Source organism: Felis catus, chromosome C1 (genome assembly GCF_018350175.1).
Source record: "Felis catus isolate Fca126 chromosome C1, F.catus_Fca126_mat1.0, whole genome shotgun sequence".
NCBI classification, from domain to species: domain Eukaryota; kingdom Metazoa; phylum Chordata; class Mammalia; order Carnivora; family Felidae; genus Felis; species Felis catus.
In genome coordinates, this window is record NC_058375.1 from 181304283 (window position 1) to 181327667 (window position 23385).

General features: G+C 34.8%; 1 long non-coding RNA gene and 1 pseudogene across 2 annotated transcripts in view; one reads left to right on the top strand and one right to left on the bottom strand.

The window, feature by feature from the left end:
- Positions 1-5304, bottom strand: part of LOC109502798 — a 135421-nt gene extending 130117 nt beyond the window's left edge. Inside the window, exon 1 of one of the 2 annotated variants that reach the window (XR_006583450.1) lies at positions 4723-5304. This is a non-coding gene — a long non-coding RNA (uncharacterized LOC109502798). The remainder of the gene's footprint in view (positions 1-4722) is intronic. The other variant, XR_002745057.2, reaches the window with a different exon arrangement.
- Positions 5305-9897: 4593 nt separating this feature from the next.
- LOC109503052 lies at positions 9898-10456 on the top strand (annotated as a pseudogene).
- The last annotated feature ends 12929 nt before the right edge of the window (positions 10457-23385 follow it).

Genomic DNA, 23385 nt, shown 5'->3' on the forward strand with positions numbered 1-23385 from the left:
GAGGATAGCAGCATTTTATTACCTGATCCTGTTACAACTATTAAGCCAATACTTTAAAACCTTCCATGAGAAAAATTTGTATTTTCATTAGTTTCCCATTTAAATGTAAAAAATGTGTGGGAAAGACTCTAGAACCTCTAAGACCAAAACAAATGTAAAATATTGTTAATACACCTAAATATAAGGTTTTTAGCAGTGTTTTTCCTTCTTAATGTAACTAAAATTGTGAAATGAGTATATGTTTGTTGAAGAAAATTATAAGAATGTAAACAGAAAAAAATTGTAATTATCTACAATTTTCTGTTGACTATTCTGCCGAAGCAAATTAAAACAAGTATGTTTATTGGCTTATTAGTTGCAATAATAAAATATTGCAAACGACTTAGTTTCATCAGGAGCACTCAAATGCACTCATTATGACACATCCAGACAACAAATTGCTATGTAGTGTTTACAGAGAATGAGGAATATATGCAAAGACTGTTGTGAAATTATCCCCAGGAGAAAATATTAAATTAATATATACAAATATATATAATAGACATGTATTTAGATATATACATATAAAATATGCATACATACACACACTAAAGAATAAGTAAACTAAGGTACTACTATTTGTATAAAACAAAGGAGAAAGGAGGAATGGATATTTATGCCATATACTTATATTCAGAAATATTTTATCTATCTACAAATGATATCAATTATACACATACTCATAGCTATAGAGACACCTGAGTGCACGCACATGCACACACACACACACACACACACACACACGCAGATTACCTATATAAAATAAGAAGCAACAGTTCTCTTTAGGGATAGGACCTGGAGTGTTGAAGGACAGGGGTCAAAAAATATTTATATTTTTACTATGCATCTTTTAATAGAATTTGAATTTTTAATTATTTGTGTATATCATTACATTTTTGAAAATCAATAACTAATATGGTTTACAAATTAAGAGTAATGATTATGCATTATAGACAACACTAAATGCAGATGAAAGACTGCAACATTTTTCACAGTCTCACATTTTGATAATAAACACTGCCAATATGATCATGTATGTCTCCTATATTTTCTAGTCATAAATATTTAAAAATAATTTTAATAATTATTTTAGGTTGTATTATATTATTAATTATATTAATATATAAAAATAGCGATACTTATTTATATTATTTATTGTGATTATTATTATATAATATAATATATAATATATAATATATAACATATATTGTGATTATTATATAATATATATAATTTATATACATATAATTTCTATATATTTATATATAATATATAATATAATAATAATATGATATTATTATACTATCATGTTGTATATTCATATATTGTTGTAATTATTAATTATACTAATACTACCATTATATTCATTATAAATGCCCTAAAAATAACTTTAAATAAATATTTTTAAATGAACATATTCATAATCATACAAAATCTTCCTAAATCCCACTCTTTACAGAAGTCTTTGTTGATATCTTTGCCCATGTCCTTTGGGTACACAAGCATATTTGTATGTTTAATAAAAGTTGGGATAGATATCATCCATTTGATAAGAAGGGAAACATAGGTTACAGACCATGTGAATTACTCCATTCCAAAACAAAGTGTTATAAAACTATATTTTCAGTTAATAATTCAATACATATGCACATCAACAACTATTTACTAGGAGATTTAGTATGAAATCAGGAAAGAATGATGTAATGGGAAAAACACTATGTAAGTTTCAGAAGACATAGATTCTAATTTGCTTAGAAACTAGCCATAAAATTCTACTATATTTACTTAGACTGTCTCTGTTACCTCATTCATTTGTTGATTCAAGACACGCTTCTCAAATAATTATCTTTGAGAGACACCCACCTGGAAAGCGAGGCTTGGACTATATGATTTCCAAGTTTCCCTGCCTATAGCTTTAACATTCCAATAGAGTTTTTGATAGGATGAGTCAAGAGTCAAATCAGGGAATGAGAATATTAGATTCTCACATTACTCTTCCCCAACTTTCCAATTCCCTTATTAACACTACTCACAGGAAGGCATGGGCCATCCACTAAAGTTGTTACTTTATCTATACTCTTGATAAAACTTACTTGCCTTTTATCAAAAAGCTATCTCTGAAACCATCTTAATATGTGTTAATGGATGGCCACAGCGCCTCTCCATAGTCATATTTCTCTGCTTATCGGGTGTTCAAATTGCTTTAGATATTCTTTTTTGTTAAGATTATTTATTTTTAAGAGAGAAAGAGAGCTCAGGTATGCAAGCAGGGGAGGGGCAAAGAGAGAGACAGACAGACAGAGGTTCCAAAGTGGGCTCTGCCTTGACAGCCATGAGCCCGATGTGGGGTTCAAACTCACGAATTGCAAGATCATGACCTGAGCTGAAGTCAGATGCTCAACTGACTGAGCCACCCAGGTGCCCCTAGATATTCTTCTGATAGGTCAACTAATTTAAATTCATAAAGTATGGCTTTCCTTAAAAACAAATGAAAGCAGAGAGCAGTTTTGTAAAGTCTTGATGGTGATATTTTTTCATGCATTTAGAGAGAAGTATGTTCTCAGACCTAGGAGATGATCCTGGTAGGAGGCATCTGTGTAAAGATTTAAGCAGAGTTCAGGGTGGTGTCCTGTTGATTACAGGCTGTGTTTGGCTTACATGAACCAATGCAAGAACAATGGCATTACAAAGGATGCTAATAAATTAGCAAATGCGAATTAAGACTTTTACAGCTATTTGCCTTATACCTTTTTATCTATTAACTATCACGTTCTAGTGATACTTTAAGCAATGAGAAATGCAATGTAAAAGTAACTTCAATTGTAATTACACAGCAAACCATAAATAACAAATGATGATTGCTTCCCTTTGCATCATACAAATGAATCATACTAAAACTCAAAATGGTGTGCAATGTGTCAAAGAAATGTCATGAATCATGTCATCCAAGCACATCTTTTGTGGAGAATAGTGCATCTTCCCAAAGAACTCTTACACCTCTCTGTTTGTAGGCCAGAAAATATTTGACGGCTATAAAGAAAACTCACAGTGGTCAAAGTTCTAGAATCAGAAGGCAGGAAAGATCTTTGAGAAGACATTTACTTTTCTTTTGAAGCTGTCAAAGTGGATCACACTGAAGGCGTCATTTAATGAACTTTGAAAGGAACAGTACACATTTTATTAAAAATATTTAGAAACATCCATTACTATTTTTCTTCTGTAAAACAAATAAGAATTTTTAAAAATGATAATACATTATTCAATTTTTCATTATTCTTTCATCAATCATTGTATTTCTTTTGTTCTTCCTTTAAAAGCTAGATCATTTTTCTGTCCCTATTCTTGTGCACTGTGCACTAGGACACATTTCTTGGTCTTACTCTTTCAACTTTAACACTGTCCTTTCCCCCACCCACCCGGATTTTATAACCATAGCTACAAAAGAAAGCCATTGTTTCTTCCTCAAATTTTGGTGAACTAGATCTAGCGCTTTAAGATATATTGCTTCCCAAATGTCACAGTGCTGTCCCTTGCCTTAATGGCTTTCTTCTTAGGAAGCTGCTACTCTGCCTTGGTTGTTTTAATGAGCCTTCAACGGCAGTATGTTATATAGGCTTCTGTTTATTTGCAACTTACTTTCTTCCTCCTTTCTGGTCTTATACGCTTTTTGCATGCATCTCTCTGAAACTGAACCTCATATTCTACCTTCTATTGAAATTATTTTCACAAATATCTCATCTATTCTAAGTTAACACAAATAAGCTCTTTCAGTTTAGGCATACCGTTTTTCCTTTATGTACTTTAGCAATTATAATTTTTCATAATCTGTGTACCTCAGCAGTTAATACCTGAGTATTATATATCCTGACGTTTGATAAAGAGAATTGACCAACATCTTATTTTGTTCTAAATCTTCTATTCCTTAGGTCTTGTAAATGTCCTTTTTATTGCATTTCTATGTCCTCTAATATACATAAATATAGTTTCTGTAGATTTCAAAATCACTTACCTCAAATAGTAATTTCAGTAATATATACCTATTGTCAGAAAAAATTCTTCAAATAAATATAAATTCCCCGAATTACATTTAAACTATTTCAATTTTGTCTCCCTAGAGATAAAAACTTATAGATTAATATCCCAGTTAATATATTTTTAGGTCTACTCTCAATTCATCCTCTTCCCTAAATGAAAATACAATTTTTTCCTATTTATTTACATTTTTTATGCATGTCAATTGGCTGCTTCCTGTCTGTATTTGTCAAATTCAGTATTGGAAAATGTATTTGATAAATATCAAGATTATAATCATGTTATTTCACCATTATACATTCATATATTTTCTAAACCAATTCCTATGTAACAAAGAATTTGGCTGGTCTTTGTCCCTGGTTTCAGGGAGAGGGTCTCTAAATCCTTGGTATTTCTCAGATAGGAGTGTCTTTGTTATTCATGGTGGAACCTGATAATATATGCTAATGAAGTGAATCACTGAGGACTCCTAGATAGTTTATGTTTATGTATAAGAAGTGATTCAGTTTGCAGGTCGGCCATGCCAGCAAGATCAATGTGTGATCGGAGTAATAGTGGTTTTAAGCCATGTGATATGAGCCTGATGTCCAGGAAGCAGAGGGAGGGAGAGGTTGAGTTCAGTCACATAGCCAATGGTTCAATCAGTCATACCTGCGTAATGAAACCCCAATGAAAGCTCTGGACATCGAGGTCAGGTAAGCATTCTTGGTTGGCAGTCCTCTGTGTAGTTTCACATGTTGACATATCATAACAAAGGGAGAGAACATGGAAGCTTCGTGTCTGGGACCCCTCAGATCTCACCCTTTGTGAGTCTTCTTTTGATTGGTTCTGATTTGTACTATTTGGCTATAATAAAACTTTAAAGCAGAAGCATAATGTTTTCCTGAGTTTTGTGAGTTGTTCTAGTGAATTATCAAACCCTGAGGGGGTAAGGAAGGACCCCCAAATTTGTAGCCTGCTGGTTAGAGGTACAACCGGCCTGGGGACTCTGGAACTCGTGACTAGTGTCTAAAGTAAGAACAATGTCCTTAACCTTTAAAGTTAAGCCTAACTCTGCATAATTGGTGTCAGAAGCCATTGCACCAATTAAATGTGTATCTACATATGCTCAGCATTTTCAACAGTATGAACAGTACTGCATACCCATTTTTTAGACCAGAGTTTTTCAACCTCAGCATTATAGACATTTTGAACTGGGTAGTTCCTTTCTGTGGAGGGCTGTGCTGTGCATTGTAGGGATACTGCTAGATGTTGAATATTTTGAGAACCAATTATTTACATATATGTGCCTAAAAACAGGAGCATGGAAATTCACATGTGTGAAAATGACTAGCAGGAGTCAATAAATGAATACATATATGGAATGACTATACTCTTGTCTCATGTAAGCATATATTTCCTGACAAATTTTCAATTCTTTTGCTACTGTTGTAGCTTTCCTTTTTAATGGGACAACACCTCTGTTATACGTAGAACACAGATTCTGTGGGATCTTGCACAAAGACTATTTATATAATAAATATTCTGTATTGTTCCTGTTTTCCCTAAAGCTATGCAATGAAATATTTCTTCAGGTGTTCCAAAAACCATCTTATGTTCCCATTTCCACAGGCAAAAAAAGGCATTACAAACAACATCATATTTCATAACTTCATAGTCTCTGATCCAGTTAATAGAGGTTATAATTCTTCTCAATGCCAAATACACCCCCTAATTTTTTTCTATTGTTGGCAAACAGAAGCAGTTTGTACTCAAAGTATATAATCAAAGAAATAAAAACAATTTAATGTATACTTCTGTATGCATATTAATTATAATATTTCTTTAATATCAAAATTTATCTTAAGAGCACCCGATGGTTCAAAATTAGTAAATGATTAATATTTCATTTTCTTAATGATTTATTCTGGAGTAGTATTAACTAAATGAATAGTTCCTTGTAATCGAGACCTGTTAAACAAAAAGACAGCCAAACAGCTTGACATAATCTTACAAAACTAAAACTTATTAATTGGAGGGGTGCCTAGTGGCTTAGTCTGTTAAGTGACCGACTCTTGATCCTGGTTCAAGTAATGATCCTATGGTTTGTGAGATTGAGCCCCGGGTCGGGCTCTATGCTGACAGCACAGAGCCTGCTTGGGATTCTCTGTCTTCCTCTCTCTCTCTCTCCTCTCTCTTTCCCTCCCTCTCACTAAAGGTAAATAAATAAACATTAACAATTAAAACTTATTAATTGGAGAAATTATATGTAAATGGAGAGGAAGGGTATTTAGAGGATTTTTAAGGTGAAGCCAAAGATAGTAGTAGAGCAAAGAGAGAAGAGAGTTAAACAAGTGACTGGATGAGAATGTAAAAGATTAAACGTAGGAAGAAATCTGAACATCTTTATCCAGTGGCAGAAAAATTAACAGAAATGGGTTAACAATTTTCATACCGCTACACATGTAGACCCGAACTGAACAACTGAGTAAACTCATAGTGAAATGGTGGAAGCCAGGCTTCTCATTATTGGAGTTGGAGCTAACAGATAAGGAAGAGGAGGGGACTAGAATAATCTATGTGATAATGGATTAAAGTTGAAAATACCATGTTTAACTTAATATAGATACACTGGGTTATATAGAGAAATATTTATAAATTGGCAGAGATGCACACATATATGCTTTGTGGCCAGCCAAGAGGGCCTAGATGCAGCTTCACCTCGATTTAACAAGGACACCTAGCATCCAGATCTTGGTTTCTAACACCATTCTCTGATAGAGTGAACTACAGCTTTTTGGAGAAATAGTAGATTCTAGGTCCGGCACAGGAAATATACAAGAAGAGTCTGAAACATCTTGTAGTGCCAAAAAGTAAAAAATGCAAAAGAAATATGGAAGGAAGGAAGGAAGGAAGGAAGGAAGGAAGGAAGGAAGGGAGAAAAGAAGGAAAGAGAAGGAGGGAGGGAAGGAAGAGAAAAGAAACCACACAATAATAGGTAAAGGCTAACTGAAAGAGTTCCCCAATGCCGGAACTGGAACAAATGGAGCAAGAAAATAAATTACATTGGATTATAACATATAATGAAATAAATATCCAAGCGTTCATACTATTATGAATTGTGAAATGAATAAGCAAGTCAAGGGGGGAAAAAAGTCTCCCGTGAATGAGAATTATGAATAATTTAGTAGAGACTCTGCCCTCCAGAAGAGGACGTACATAAATCCTCACTCCTTAAAGTATTGCCCCCTTTACCCTACTCTAGGTACTACCATGTCACATATCCTCACTCACCATTCCTAAAACTTGCCATAGAAACAATGGTATAGAGATAATAAGTGGCATTATGGCACTTTTGGTCTTATAAAGCACCTTCATTAGAATAATCACATTTAAACTTTCCAATAGTTCTGTATACTAGGTAATAGATTTACCTATTAGATTACCAATAGATTGCAGAAGAGTGATTTAAGTTCTTAAAGGTCTCAGAGTATTTGACCTAGCCATGACTCAGAACTAGTTTTCTGACTCTATATCCAGTACTATTTCTACCATACCTCTCAATACCACACCTTAATAAAATCTATCACCAATATGCTTAGGCCACAACATCTGTAAGTACCAACATACAGGGAAAGTTCCAGAAAAACATATTCTTAAGAGTAAGTGAATATATAAATACACACTCACCTACATAAGTAAACTCAAATTAAGTTAGAATCACATAGACATATTTGACACATATGATTTTTCTTAAGTGTACATGGCGATATACAATCATAAATTATATGCAGATATATACATTGTTTTATATACATGTGCATATATACATTTATACACATAGACACACGCACACACAAAACCTTGATGTTCACATAGGATGTCCTTTTGAATGAAATACAAATACATATTTCACCAGTCTTTTAACTGCCTTAAAAATGTTACATTATTATACTTTAGGTTAAAATATTTTCATGCATTAATCTGTATCTTCAGAATATTACTCTCTCCATTTTATAGACAGAACAGCTTCTTCAGAGAGCTCTTAGCCCATAAATCTATTTGGACTGTGGTCATACATTCACTTACGTTTTTAGCCCAGTGTTCTCCACACATATATGGAAAACAAAGAATAAATAATTGTAAAATAGTATGTATAGAGTATGTGACTAGTCGGAAAGGCAAACATAAAAATGAGTAGTTCTAAAAAGTCTGGGTGCCTATAAATATTTACCTTATTACAACCAATTTTCCACTAGAATAACCATAGATCTTAAAAGTGCAGTATCATTGGTAAAATTAGCTTGAACTAAAGTTTACCAACCTTATCATACCCTAAGTTAGTAAAGAAACAAAAACTGATTTGTTTTTCTTATTTAGTGCCTGAACCAAAATAAATAAGTAAATAAAAGGGCAACTCAATGTCAGATGTATCAATTTATAAATAGATACTTTACAAAGTGCTGCAATATAGCTTGTAAGCAAAATAACTGACAGCAAAGAGGTCACATTTTTATTCAACATTAACTATGAATGCATTATTACCGTGTAAAACTTATTTTGCTAAAAATAGTCCAACTAGGTCTTCAAATTGTGTTGTGTGTTTATTCAGGAAGGTCAAATCACAGTACTTCTATTTTTCCTTCTTCCTGTGACATCGAACACACTCACCCAGAGCCTTGGTATCAGTGCCTTGATGGCAGTACTGGCTCCAGTATCCGACTTGTCTTTGAGAATTTTCTCTTATTTGTACTGTACCATTTTTTCAGAAAAGGAAATCAACAAGGTAAAAAAAAAAATCAGAAGTCTGACAGCCTCTGTTTGTTCAAAAGAGACTGCTGAGAACATAAAAGGCCAGTATCTTTCTCATTGATTGTTTGAACAAAAGCTGGACAGATTCTCAGGGTCCAATTTTCTCCTTCCCCCAAGTCCTTCAATCCTGTGTCAATGCTGTGAAAGCTTCAGGCTCAGAGCCCTCGGTCTCCAAGTCACCCTGTTCCAAGTTGAAGTGGATGGGGTGCGGGAGGCCCTCACAAAAAGAAAATATTGGCTCTCATTCATTTTGCTCTTGCCCCATCTTTAAAACAAAACAATAACTAGATTATAGTAAGCTTATTGGTAAGAAATTTTTAAAAAGCAGACAATGAGAAACCAAAATCAAGAAAAAATGAGAGATTCAAAAACACCCCCCCCTTTTTTTTTCCTCTACCCCTCCTACAGTCTGTCCCACCCCCAATGATTATGTCGGGATATCAGTGCAATGTCAGTTGGGTCCGGGGCATGCTCAAAAGAAATGCTTATAGATAAAAACTCAAAATAGCTTGAAGCACAATACAGCAAACTGAAAAACCAAATTCCATTCACCCTGGGTTAAAACAAAATTAGCTACAACATGTGCCCACCATGAACGAACAGTAAAATGTCAAATTCAAACTCATATATTTAAATGTTTTCATATGTTTTAATTCTTGACTTTAAAATCAGCCTCCACTCTTACTTGGAAACCTGACAACACAAATTGCAGAAACCCACTCTTCCCTTTGTCATTTGTGCCTTATCATTTTACTGGTGGGAAATTAAGAGCTATCTGAGAGTCACATTCCCAATTAGCATGTTCAATTTATCTTAAATCTTCATGTTATGGCATGATAGCTATAGAAGGATAATGAAAATGAGATATTTGATCTACTTTGAAGGAAGAAAATAAATGTCTCTCCCAGGATTAAGAGCAATAGTTAAGGAAGAGCCCCACAAGTCAGTCAATGATTTAGATTTGTGGATGAGAAAGCAACAGTCTCCCAGGCTCTGGTCCTGGAGAAAGGAGTTTCTCTGGTGTTGACTGTTACCATGGGGGAAAGATTAAAACTCATGGAGGGCTTTTTGGCCAGCACCCCCCATCTTCCAGTAATTTTCCAAAATTACAAACACAAAGGAAAGAGAAGAGGTACCTGCTATATGTTCTTTAGGCCTTTTTAGAAAATATGGATTTGTTGCGTTGGCGACATACATGCAAATCTATAAGAAAGGTGATATTGGAGATATCAAGAGAACGGGCACTGTTCAAAAAGGAATGCCCCACAAATGTTATCATGGCAAAACTGGAAGAGTCTACAATGTTACCCAGCATGCTGTTGGCATTTTTGTAAATAAACAAGTTAAGGGCAAGATTCTTGCCAAAAGAATTAATGCATGTATTGAGCCTATTAAGCACTCAAAGAGCCAAGATAGCTTCCTGAAGCATGTGAAGGAAAATGATCAGGAGCATAAGAGGAAAGCCAATGAGAAAGGTACTTGGGTTCAAATGAAGAGCCAGCCTACTCCACCCAGAGAAGCACACTTCGTGAGAACCAATGGAAAGGAGCCTGAGCTGCTGGAACCCATTCCCTATGAATTCATGGCATGGTAAATGTGAAAAAAAAAGTAATAAAAGACCTCAAGCCTATTAAAATTAAAATAAAATAATAAAATAAAATAAATTTAAAAACTCATGGAGGGAGGTCCCAAAGGTACCTTCTTCTACACATCTGCATACCACCAAATGGAAAGAGATGAGGAACAGTAGAGGTAAGGCTCAGACCTGGTGCCAGGGTGCATGAACTAAGAGAACCTCAGAATTAATAACTCTTTCCTCAAAAGACACACATAGCCTCATAGTGGAATGCTTAGTTGCTGGCTGAATACAACAGAAAGGTCCCTAGTTCCCTCACTCTCCACCAAACTAGCTCTTAGAAACTCAAATCAATTGGGGCGCCTGGGTGGCTCAGTTGGTTAAGCACCCTACGTGGGCTCAGGTCATGATCTCGCAGTTTGTGAGTTCAAGCCCTGCATCGGGCTCTGTGCAGACAGCTCAGAGCCTGGAGCCTGCTTCAGATTCTGTGTCTCCCCTCTCTCTGCCCCTCCCATGCTCATGCTCTGTCTCTCTCTGTCTCTCAATAATAAATAAACGTTAAAAAAATTTTAAAAGAAAGAAAGAAAGAAAGAAAGAAAGAAAGAAAGAAAGAAAGAAAGAAAGAAAGAAAGAAAGAAAGAAAGAAAGAAAAACTCAGAGCAAGTACCAAGGAGCTTCCTGAATCATTTTCTGGGTGAAGTTTGGACTAATGTTTCAAATCAAGCGAATGACTTTATTATCTACCCTATACATACAGTATGATGCTTGGAAATAGCAGGTGAATGCCATATGTCGCCTGTCAGTAGCACTGAAAATGCCCAAGAGAATGAAAAAGAGCCGGCTCAAAAGGGTTAAAATAACATCGCTCTCGGGTATGATTCAATGCGCTGAACTCTCTCTGTCCTTGAGCTCTTTTCCACACAATATTTCTGAGCCTTCTGTCTCTGGGCATAACCTAAACACAAATTGCAATTTTCTTCTGTTAAGTAATTCCTAAATCAGCTCCTGCTAGGATGCATGTGTCTGACAGGCCCCTGGTCAATTCCAGGTGGTGGTAGGTGGTAGGAGTGGCACAAGCAACACTCACGCTGGTGGTGAATATTTATTGATTCTTTGTTCTGTTTTTTTTTTTTTTTCAAATGTACTCGGTACTTTATATTCACGGTAGTTCTAACAACCATATATATACATAACACATATACACATACAAACACATGCATACCTACAGGTCTGCAGTTTGATTCTATTATTACTTGATGACGGACATTTTCTAAGATCATACACAGAGACAACTTATTTTAAAAAGGGAGGGGAAGCACTACCTACTATTTATATTACATTTTTTAAGTACTACTCCACAGATCTCCTCTTGAGATTTCAAGCAATGTTACACTGAACATATGAATATGAATCATTGTATTTTTCCAGGAATATATTCCTAACTGTTGATAAACTCTGCAAAAATGTTGCAGCAACCCAGATTCTCATCAACAGTACCAAAAAGATCTCATTTTTAAAATCCACACTCTTGGCACTGTTGCCCCTTAACTTTTAAAAATTTCGCCAAACCAAGTTTCACCATTTGATTTTAATTTACATTTATTTCACTATTAGTGATGCTGAATATTTTTCATGTGTCTTGAGCATTTGTTATTCTGTAATCTTCTAAACTCCCTAGAAATATCCTGTATCTACCTTTTTATTTTTGTTTAGCTTAATATATGTTATTTCACTTTATATTTTTATTATACATCTTTGTTATTTTCTATTTGCTTGTCCTGCTCCTTACTATATCAAGATTTCTTTGTTGCCTATTTTTGTTTGCTTCAAGTATTTATTCCCAATCACCAATGTCCTCTGAAGTAGAACAAAAGAGAAGAAATGACAGGGAAAGACCTTTAAACTACTAGCAACCTCATTACATTGGCTAACATTGCAGTTGTTTAGGAAAGAAACAGATGAACAACCTCTTTGTATGGCTGGTTCATTTTTTAAAGCATACTTAAAACAATACAGATGAAGCATGAAGCTTTCTTTTTTTTAGCAGCCAGCAAAATTGCTAATTTGCTTTCAAATTGCATTTTGAACTTTCTTTGGATTTATATTAAAAAAAAAAGTGCATGTCAACAGACCAGAATTAAAAAGGTGACAAACTGTGAAGAATTAAAAGTTTTAATTTAACAGATGAGCAATTGCAAATAACAAAATCTCAGAGAAACACAATTTTAATGAAAGGTGACATGCTGGAGATTCTTTTTTTGTTTTGTTCCTTTCCATCAGGTAACAACAAATTAGTTTAGGAAGCCATACTGGATTGCTGTGATTGTGCTAACAGCCCTTGCTGTTAGCTTTGTTTTTTGTTGGTTTTCTGAAACCACATATGACACTTCTTCTGTACTAAGTAGATATTTTCTTCACTCAGATGTAACACGAATTGTTCAAGTTCAGACTAGTGCTTATGTGTTATTGTTATCAGATGCTATTCTCCTTTTGGTTCCCACTTCTGAAAATGTTATTTTCCTCAGGGTTCAGAACTAGAGAGGGCTGTATAGGCATACAGTGAGGGAAGAGAAAGCTATTTTACGGTACCAGAGTAACATGTTTTTTGACTCATCAAAAAGAACCTGTCTTGCCCTGCAAAGAAAACATTAATTTAAATTGGGAGGGGGTGATTAAATGTGTTTAAAGAATGGAGAAAAATTGAAAGTGATTAAGGAAATTTGTGGAATATCAGAGCGTGCAGGCATGTTCTCTTTTTAGTTTATTAGGGCTTCTAACAAAAGTTTGCTGATTACAGAAATATGCATCCACATGTTTCTTGCACATTTATAAAGCAAAAATAGCAAAATGTGCATAATTTTAACAAAATTTGGATGCACAGCTCCCATTTAATGTTGGTGAATGTGTACCTGTGAGTGTTCACTTTCCTATCCCAGCTGATTCTGAATATTTGATTATGCTCTCCCAGTTTCCTTTTTTTTTTTTTAATTTTTTTTTCAACGTTTATTTATTTTTGGGACAGAGAGAGACAGAGCATGAACGGGGGAGGGGCAGAGAGAGAGGGAGACACAGAATCGGAAACAGGCTCCAGGCTCTGAGCCATCAGCCCAGAGCCTGACGCGGGGCTCGAACTCACGGACCGCGAGATCGTGACCTGGCTGAAGTCGGACGCTTAACCGACTGCGCCACCCAGGCGCCCCTCTCCCAGTTTCCTTTTTAAAATTTTTTTAATGTTTATTTATTTTTGAGAGAGAGACAGAGCATGAGTGGGGGAGAGACAGACAGAGAGACAGAGACAGAGACAGAGAGAGAGAGAGAGAGAGAGAGAGAATCCGAAACAGGCTCCATGCTCTGAACTGTCAGCACAGAGCCCAACATGGGGCTTGAACTCGGGAACAGCAAGATCACGACCTGAGCTGGCTGGATGCTCAACGGACTGAACCACCCAGGCACCCCTCCTTTTTTTTTTCTATTGAAAGTTTTGGTATTGTTTAAGAGGTAACAGAAATTAATACAATGAGAAAATAAATCTCTGAAGAGTATCTTTCTTTTTCTTTATTCATTTAAATGAAATTACAACTTAAGAATTTCTTTATTTTGTTTCATCATACATTTGATACTTCTAGATTTAAATATGTATTTCTGGTTGACCCTGCAGAATATTCTAATTATCATTTCACAAACATAACGATATTCTAAACATATATAAACACTGTACCTAATTATATATATATATATGTATGTGTGTATATATGTATGTGTGTATATATATATATATATATATATATATATATATATATATATATATGTTGGCTAGCACAGTAGTTCTCAACGGAGGGCAATTTTGTCTCCCAGGAGATTTCTGTCAATTTCTGGAGGCAATTTGGAGTGTCACACTGGGGACTTCTCCTGGCCAATAGAATTCTAATGGGTAGAGATCAGGAATGGCACAAGGATCCTACTCTCCACCAGGCAGCACCCCACCACAAAGAATTAGGCAGCTTAGAATGTCAGTGCTGAGGCTGAGAGGTGCTGCTCTAAACCATCCACTTTCATCTTACCGAACATGAACATTTAGCCCAGATCGTCACTTCCCTAAATGAAGCACATAACTACGCTTATCTAAACTTGAATCTGTTTTCCTTTTCTAGAAGTGGTGTCATTGTACAGCCGTGCCATAGACAGACAGGAGACTGGTGGGGGTGGGGGGGAGGCTGTGGAACAACAGAGATGAGTTTAGTTTCCTTTAGATTAATATCACGACCATTATAGAGACAATGAGTTCAAAAAACTTTCCTAGGCTTTGAAGTAACATAGAAAATAAATTTCCAAAAAACAAAAACACAAGTTAACAACTATCAATAAATACTTCAAGTATATAAGTCATTTCAGAAATAATAAACATCATCGGTATCGATGGAAAGATAGGGCTTTCCAAAAAAAGTTTGCCAATCAGTTAAATTAAATTATTGAGGCAGTTTTATCTGTCCAATACCAAGTGTTCGAGGAGATTTGAAATTTGTAAGATAGAAAACACAACTAAAATAGATTGTCTTGATATATTTCTGATCAGTGAAAGCTAAAATCTTTTGCAACATCCTATATTAAAATAGCAGTGGAGAAACCAGAAGAACTTCCTTTCCTCCTACCCCAAATACTTTATAAAGACTTTCTTTTTTAGAGCAGGTTCAGTTTCAAACTTAGCATTAATGAAGAGGTTAGAGATTTCCCATTTACCCATACCCCCAGACACATGAATATCCTGCTTCATTATCATCATCCCCCACAGAATAGTATATTTGTTACAACTGATCAACTTATACTGACACATCATAAGCACCCACCACTTCCTCAATTTGTGGGCTATATCCATTGCATAAATGTTTACAAACTAAGCAAGTGTTTTCTGAACTCTTTTTTTTTTAACATGACTTGACAAAGAGCAACTTACACACACCACTACCACCGTCTTTTTTATTCTTTTCCCTACAGCAATAAAATCCTTAGGTATGTAATTTTACCTTTCATTTTACCGGAGATTATAATTTTACAAATATTTTACCATGAGATATATCTTCTCAGTCTCTGGTGACAGTTTCTTTTCCATCTTCCATTTGACCCTTAAACCAATGATATATGTTTCAAGGTTTGCTGTTGTTGGTTTAGTTGTGTGTGTGTGTGTGTGTGTGTGTGTGTGTGTGTGTGTGTGTGTGTTTTAATAGCAATACCTTCCTTCTAGTACCAACTTTTGTATCAGGCAGAACAGACTAGATGAGACAATTATAACAACCCCCAAATCTCAGTGGCATTAAACAGAAATATTTATTTCTTCTTCATGCTACACATAATCTTGGATCAACAAAGTGATTTGTTCCATATCATCCTCCCTCAAGGACCCAGACTTATTTGAAAACTCCATTATCTGGATCACCATTGTTTACCATAGCAGAGGACATCAACATGAACTATTGAGCACTTTCTCATAAATGCTTCATCCCAGAAGTGACATGTGTCATTTCTATTCATATTTACTAGGTCAAATAAATTCACAAGACCACGTCTAACAAACAGAGACAGAGAAATGGAATCCTATTATATTCCCAGAAGGAGAAGGTGTGGAAATATCAACGAATACATCTAATGACTATCATAGTCTCACTGATCCACACTAAATGTGAGCAAGTGGATGAAGAAAAATCCTTAAGGACAGATGACGTCTGGAATAGCTCAAGAATTATACCACCTTAGTTCCAACTTTCCCGTGCTTTATATAGAATATTTATACAATCAGAAAACCCTACTTGTAGAAACTTCCTTCACCAACCCAACAATACACCAAATGTTTACTGGGTCCTATTTTTATGGAGAAAATAAATATAAGAAATAAGAAAATAAGAAATAAGAAAATAAGAAATAAATTATGGTAAAATGAAAGTAGTAACATTTATGACATTGATTCTCATTGCCTCACCCATGGCCACAAATAATTATGTACCATAAATACAATATTTGTATTATATGACAAAATAAACTTTTATTTTATGAGCTGCATTTTCCAATATAATTCTAAACAATTCATTCATATCTGCATGGAGAAAGTCTAATTTTACTGGGAGTTTCATTAATGGGAGATGTGTTACAATTTATTCCTCTACACCAAGTTAATATTTTTAATCAAGCAAAGTCACTTTGCCCATAGAGTCAAAGTGATGCCCATAGAGTCATACCATTATATGAACTATTGTATTGCCTACCACTGTAAATATTTCTGCTTTAGTTAAAATTCAAGTTGTTTACAGATAATACCAAACTAGAAATTTATTGTTAGATGATATTGCTTTAACAATCATAACCTAACTGGTTCCAAAAAGCATGCAAGAACTCGCACTTACTGGTCTTCCCTTCATTTTTAGAAAAGGTATGAAGTACTAACTAAAAATAATTTTGAACATTTAAAAGGTAAGGAAAATAGTCTTTACATGGTTCTAAGGCTAAGGATGATAACCGATATCATCATTTCATTCAACCACCATTACCCCAAGGAAGATGAAAGCACCTACATGCCTCCCGCACCCAAATGTCCTGACCCCCTCCCCTCCCCCCCATTCAACAACTCTCTCCTGAGCACTCTGTGTGCAAAAATCCTATTATGTCCTGGAGATATAGGAGTTAATTTTCAATTACGATAGACATTTTTTAAGAATCATATCATGTGTTTATAATCACAAATTAACCAAAGTACTCTGAGAAGAAAAATAACTTGATGAGAAGTAAGATCATCATTGATGTGAGAAATGAAGCAAAAGCTTCTCTAAGAAAATCACATTTAAAATAAAATCTTTACTTGGGCGAAATGTAGGGGAAAGAGTATTCCAGGCAAAGGAAGGACCATTTGCAAAGATCCTATTGATTATTTTGTCAGTGAGGAGAGGGAAGGTTATTAGTAGGAGAAGGTTAATAATTAGGAACTAAGTCATCTAGGCCTTTATAGACTGAGGTCAAAGTATTTTTACATTTCACTCTAGGTCAGAATTGCTTGAAAGATATTACACAGAGAATAAAATAATCAGATATTTTTTTGTAAATGATTAGAATATAATGGGAATAATGGGCTGTGAGAAAGGAGAGAAATGTAAGTGGAAATGGTACTTAGGAGGTGCTCAGAGATATCTTTGAAAGAAAAGAAGGTGTCAAGAACTAAGAAGATAGCAATAGAAACAACTATACAGATTTGAAGGGGGCTTAATAGGTACACTTGAAAGTTCTTGCTACTTGGATGTGAAGGGCAAGAGAGGATGTTGCCATTCAGAAAGCTCAGCTCTGAAACCCAGCTACAAAGCTAGAACTTTACACTTCGCTTCTTCCTGATCATTCTCATTACCCCATGAAGACTTCCATTACTATTTCTCTTTTTCCTATGTGTAATTTCTGGATGTCTGATGTCTCTCCCCACGTGGCATAAAGGAAAGTTATTAGGGGATTTCAAAATGTATATTTCTTCTTATAAAAAACATTTTTTTTAATTGAGAGAGAAAGAGAGAGAGACAGAGAGAGAGAGAGAGAAAGAGAGAGAGAGAGAGATCACACAAGCAGGGGAGAGGGCCAGAGGGAGAGATAATGAATCCCAAGCAAGTTCCATGCTTAGTGCAGAGCCCAAGTAGAGCTCGATCCCACAACCCAGGATCATGACCTGAGCTGAAATCAAGAGACATGAACCTAGGATCATGACCTGACCTGAAATCAAGAGACAGATGTTCAATCAAGTGAGCCATCCAGGTGCCACTTGAAATGTTCATTTCTAAGAATGTACCAATACATGGGTCTGAACAGCTGTAACTATAAGTCATGTGAGTATCTGTGTATGTCTGTTTCCCATTATTTCATATCTTGTAAGAAATGTTATGCAAAATTATAGATAACTGAATATAAAAATATGTGGTGGAGAAATAGTGTACAAGTGAACTTAACTTTCTTACCATGATGGGTCTTCAGAATCAATGAGACCCACTTTTCATCAGTTTCTAACTCCTGAGACTGATAAACAGTCTGATAAACAGACCTCATGGGACCACATTAGAGGACAGCTGTTAAAGGCAAAGGTGGCTCCCATCATAGAGGCAAACAACAAGTAGTCTTAATAACATTCTTGGCATTATAAGTGAGCTTTTGCAATAAGTATGTGGACTTGTAATGACATTCAAACACAATGAACAAAGACATGTACCTACACTTTGGCTATTACTTTCAAGAAACTCAAGTATCTATTCCCACTCTACTATACCAGGTCTCTCCTTCTGATCTGGAACTGGACTGGCTCTGTGATATTTCCTTTTAGTTGATCATACTTATGTTAATATCAGTCTTTCCCAGGGAGTCACAATTTGGTCTCCTAAAACCCAGGTCCTATTTAATACTGCTTGTTTCTCCTGTCTGTATATTTTGCTGCCAATCAATGTGGGGCAGAATCTGACATGGTGGGTATCTGTTTTAATACAGTAACACGCTATGTGTTTTTGATAACCGGTGAAGGAGAAATAGTTCAGCTTCATTGCTTTTCAAAGGCAAGTCATTAAACAAACTAATGAATAGGTATCTGATGGAACCAAGAAAGGATCTATGAAATAGAACATCTATCCGATTTTCTCTTAGTTATTGATGATGTAAAGCCATCTATAATGTTCCTTCCTGTCAGGTAAGAAGAAGAAAAAGATATAATAAGAACATTCATTTCCATATTTATTACAATGTAATAATTTAGAGGTAGTTACACTCTCTTATGAGGCCACTAGAGAGCTATTGAACTTTAAAAATTAGCAGCCTGCTATAATAAATATTCAATTTCAATGTAAATGATTCCTCCATAGCCTGCTGTTTTAGAAATTTAAGAAGTCCAAAAGCCATGACACAAGAAATAGTGTTAAAAGGTGATATAAAGGAATCATCAGCCACTGAAGTGATAGGACATCCATGGGGACTGAGTTCTAGTAACATTAATAGAATTGATCAATCTGATGTACTGTTTGGTGCAAAAATGAGTCAATACAAAAAACAGCATCATTAATATTAATTAAATATTGTGAATTTTAATTTTTGAATTTAAGACTTAATATTTTAGAATACTAAAATAATGTAAGTCATGGATTAATAATTCCTATTAGGATTTACATGAAAAACCTAATATGTAGGAAATCATGATCTTAAATTTCTTCAGGTAGGGGCAAATGTTTTGTGTGTGTGTTTTCAACTATATATTTGTACATTTTAGTAATCTAGATCCATCATACACTATGGATTCTTACAAAACTAAAGTGCATTGTAATACATGAATTAAATAAGCAAAATATTTGGTCATATTACTTCAAATGAGTAGAGGTTTTGTATGAATAATTGGCATTATTTTTAAAGAAAAGGATGTTTGGGGGCGCCTGGGTGGCGCGGTCGGTTAAGCGTCCGACTTCAGCCAGGTCACGATCTCGCGGTCCGTGAGTTCGAGCCCCGCGTCAGGCTCTGGGCTGATGGCTCGGAGCCTGGAGCCTGTTTCCAATTCTGTGTCTCCCTCTCTCTCTGCCCCTCCCCCGTTCATGCTCTGTCTCTCTTTGTCCCAAAAATAAATAAAAAAACGTTGGAAAAAAAATTAAAAAAAAAAAAAGAAAGAAAAGGATGTTTGTATTACATTGTATGTTTACACATTTGAAAGATATCTGATCTCAGGGAAAGTGTTATATGCGTGCACACACACACACACACACACACACACACACACATACAATGTGTTGAGAAAACTTCTAGGAAATATGGCTGACTGAGTTGATACAGAAAAACAATCTAAAACACAAATAAATATTATTATGTTTTTAATAGCTAACCTCAAAAGGAGGAATATGATACCCCTGGTTAATGAAGAAACAATTCAAAGCCAGAGTGGTGAACAGCAACTCATGGCTAGTGGCTTATGAGGGTCTTAGAATAAGACATTAGGGAAAGGAATAAGCAAAGGAGAAGTTAGTGCCCATGATGGGACAGAAAAAATTACTCCATAAGCTTGTGTGAGAAAACAAAACAAGGATAGCATTTGTGTGGCTCTGTGGGTAGAAAAGTCACTCTTAGAAATCAAAACTACAGTATTCCTCCATACATAAATGGGGTCCTCATTTATAGTACCCATGCTTTACACGTAACACAAGCTGATAAATGAGGAATCTCTCTCTCTCTCTCTCTCTCTCTCTCTCTCTCTCTCTCTCTCTCTGTGTGTGTGTGAGAGAGAGAGAAAGAGAGAGAACGTGTGGGTGTAAATTTATATAAATTATATTATAATTTATACGTATTTGTATGTATACACACACAAACAACTTTTAACAAATTAATGGATAGATATTACACATCAATAATTATCATCATGAAAATAAAGCCATGTAGATATTTTGTGTCTCCAAAGGGAAGAACATATTACCGCCCATGAAGTGGACTTGACAAAAAAAAAAAATTCCTGAATCTTTCAGTCCACTAGATCCAACTACCAAGAGAGTAAGTACAGAGACTAGAACATATTAATCATGTTCATATTAATCATTTCTTTAATCAATTAAGGATAATCAGCAAAGTCTAACCATAGAAAACACTGAAGGTCATATAACCTAAATAACTAAAAAATATAAGACATCTATAAGATAATTGGAATTTTATCATTGACTAGATATTTGAATTAATAAATTATTATTAAGGTCTTATAATGGTATTGTGATTATTTTTAAAAACATTCTTCAGGGCGCCTGGGTTGCTTAGTCGGTTGAGCGTCCGACTTCAACTCAGGTCACGATCTCGCGGTCCGTGAGTTCGAGCCCCGCGTGGGGCTCTGGGCTGATGGCTCAGAGCCTGGAGCCTGCTTCCGATTCTGTGTCTCCCTCTCTCTCTCTGACCCTCCCCCGTTCATGCTCTGTCTCTCTCTGTCTCAAAAATAAATAAACGTTAAAAAAAAATTAAAAAAAAAATAAAAACATTCTTCATTTTTAAGAAGTAAATATTAAAATATTTATTAATAAATTAAGATGAGGTATGGCAATTTTTTTAAATCCTACAGAAGAGGGGGAAATGAGCAGAAGTATATATGAGAAAATATTGGCCATGAGATTACAATTATTGAAGCTGTGTGACAGATACATGGAAGTACATTATATTCTTCAGTCTATTTTTGTATATGTTTGAAATAGTTCATAATATAAAGGTCAAGAAGGAAATAAAATTATATGCTGGGAGTGGTTAAACTGATTTGCATTTGGACTATATTGCAATAAAAATAAACAGTGACTCTAAAGACATTATAACATAATCCATTCAAAAAATAAAGGAATAAAATATGTTGAGTATTTTTTAAATGAAATTGATAATTTAACCTCTTCACAGGCAGAAATTACATCCTACACACCTTACATATAATAGTCACCCAAAAATTCATCCTAATAATTTGATTTTGTTTTGCCATATCAGAATAGGAAAGAGACTTAAATGATATACGAGTGAGACATAATCCAAGACAAATCCAAGATGTATGTTCCACTTAATGATTTAGAGACATAAGCATACTGATAAAGATGGGTATTCATGGAGTCAGAAAAATGTAATGTCTATGTAATAATAAATTTTAAATATTTTCCACTCAATTTTTAAGAAAAATCTCTTAATGTAATTTTCAGAATTGTTACACGATCTATAACTTTGAAAAAAAATTAATTAAGGAAACTACAGTGAGCGAGAGGAAGCTCACTGCCAGCCTTCACTGAGAATTCTTAGGCTGCCTATAAGCCAAGTTTCAATCTCTTGTGGCATCATTCATAAACCACTAACCAAAATAACTACAAATGAGTGAAATATAATGAAAACATGAGCAATGAGCCCCGTGCATTTGTAAAAAAGTAAATCATGTCAAGCAAACTTAATTACTTTCTCAATTGAAATACATAATTCATGGATGAAGCGAACATAGTAAATGTGAATGATTTATATTTCATGGAGTTGATGTAGTGACTCAGAATTATGATTTGAAAAATAGATTTAATTGTCTTACATGAGCTGGCATTTCTTATTGAAAATGGAAACACCAATTAAATCTGTTGATAGAATGGATAAGGTCTACAAATTAGTAATCAAACCTACTCATAAATCCTGTGAACTTTTAGTAAAAGGTGACATACTTAGTTCTGCCACACCTCCCGGTTTCTCCAAAGACAGAAAATGAGACCAAGTAATCAAGGAATGGGTACCTTCCAGATGAAAGAGTAAAGTCAAGCTAGGTAGGTCACCTGTAGCCTTGCTTCTTTTTTCACTGACTCTTTTCCATCGTGTAATTTGGAAATACTCTCTTACCTTTACCTTTCTTGTAACATACAAAGGAAGAACAAAATCAATGCCATTAAATATTGGTTGCTAACATTTCAGAATTTCAGAATTTTTGGTGATATTCATATTTAAAAAATAGTAAAGAAATAAAAAGCATCTAAATTAGAAACAAAAAGGTAAAGCTATCTCTGTACATTGTCATGTATGTAGAAAATCCTAAGGAATACAGACATATATACATACACACAAATAAGAACTATGAAATTATTTAGCAAGATTATAGGATACAAGATCAACATATAAAAATCAGATGTATATCTATACACTAGTAATAAACAATCTAAAAATGAAATTAATTCAGAAGCACCTGGGTGGCTCAGTCACTTAAGCATCTGACTCTTGGTTTTGGCTCAGGTCATGATCTCACAGTTTGTGAGATCAAGCCCCACATCGGGCTCTGTGCTGTCAGCACACAGCCTGCTTAGGATTCTCTCTCCCTCTCTCTCTCTGCCCCCTCACTCACTCTCTCTCTTTTAAAATAAAGAAATAAACTTTAAAAAAGTGATTTATGAAATTAAATCAAAAATTCCATTTATAATACTATGAAAACAAAT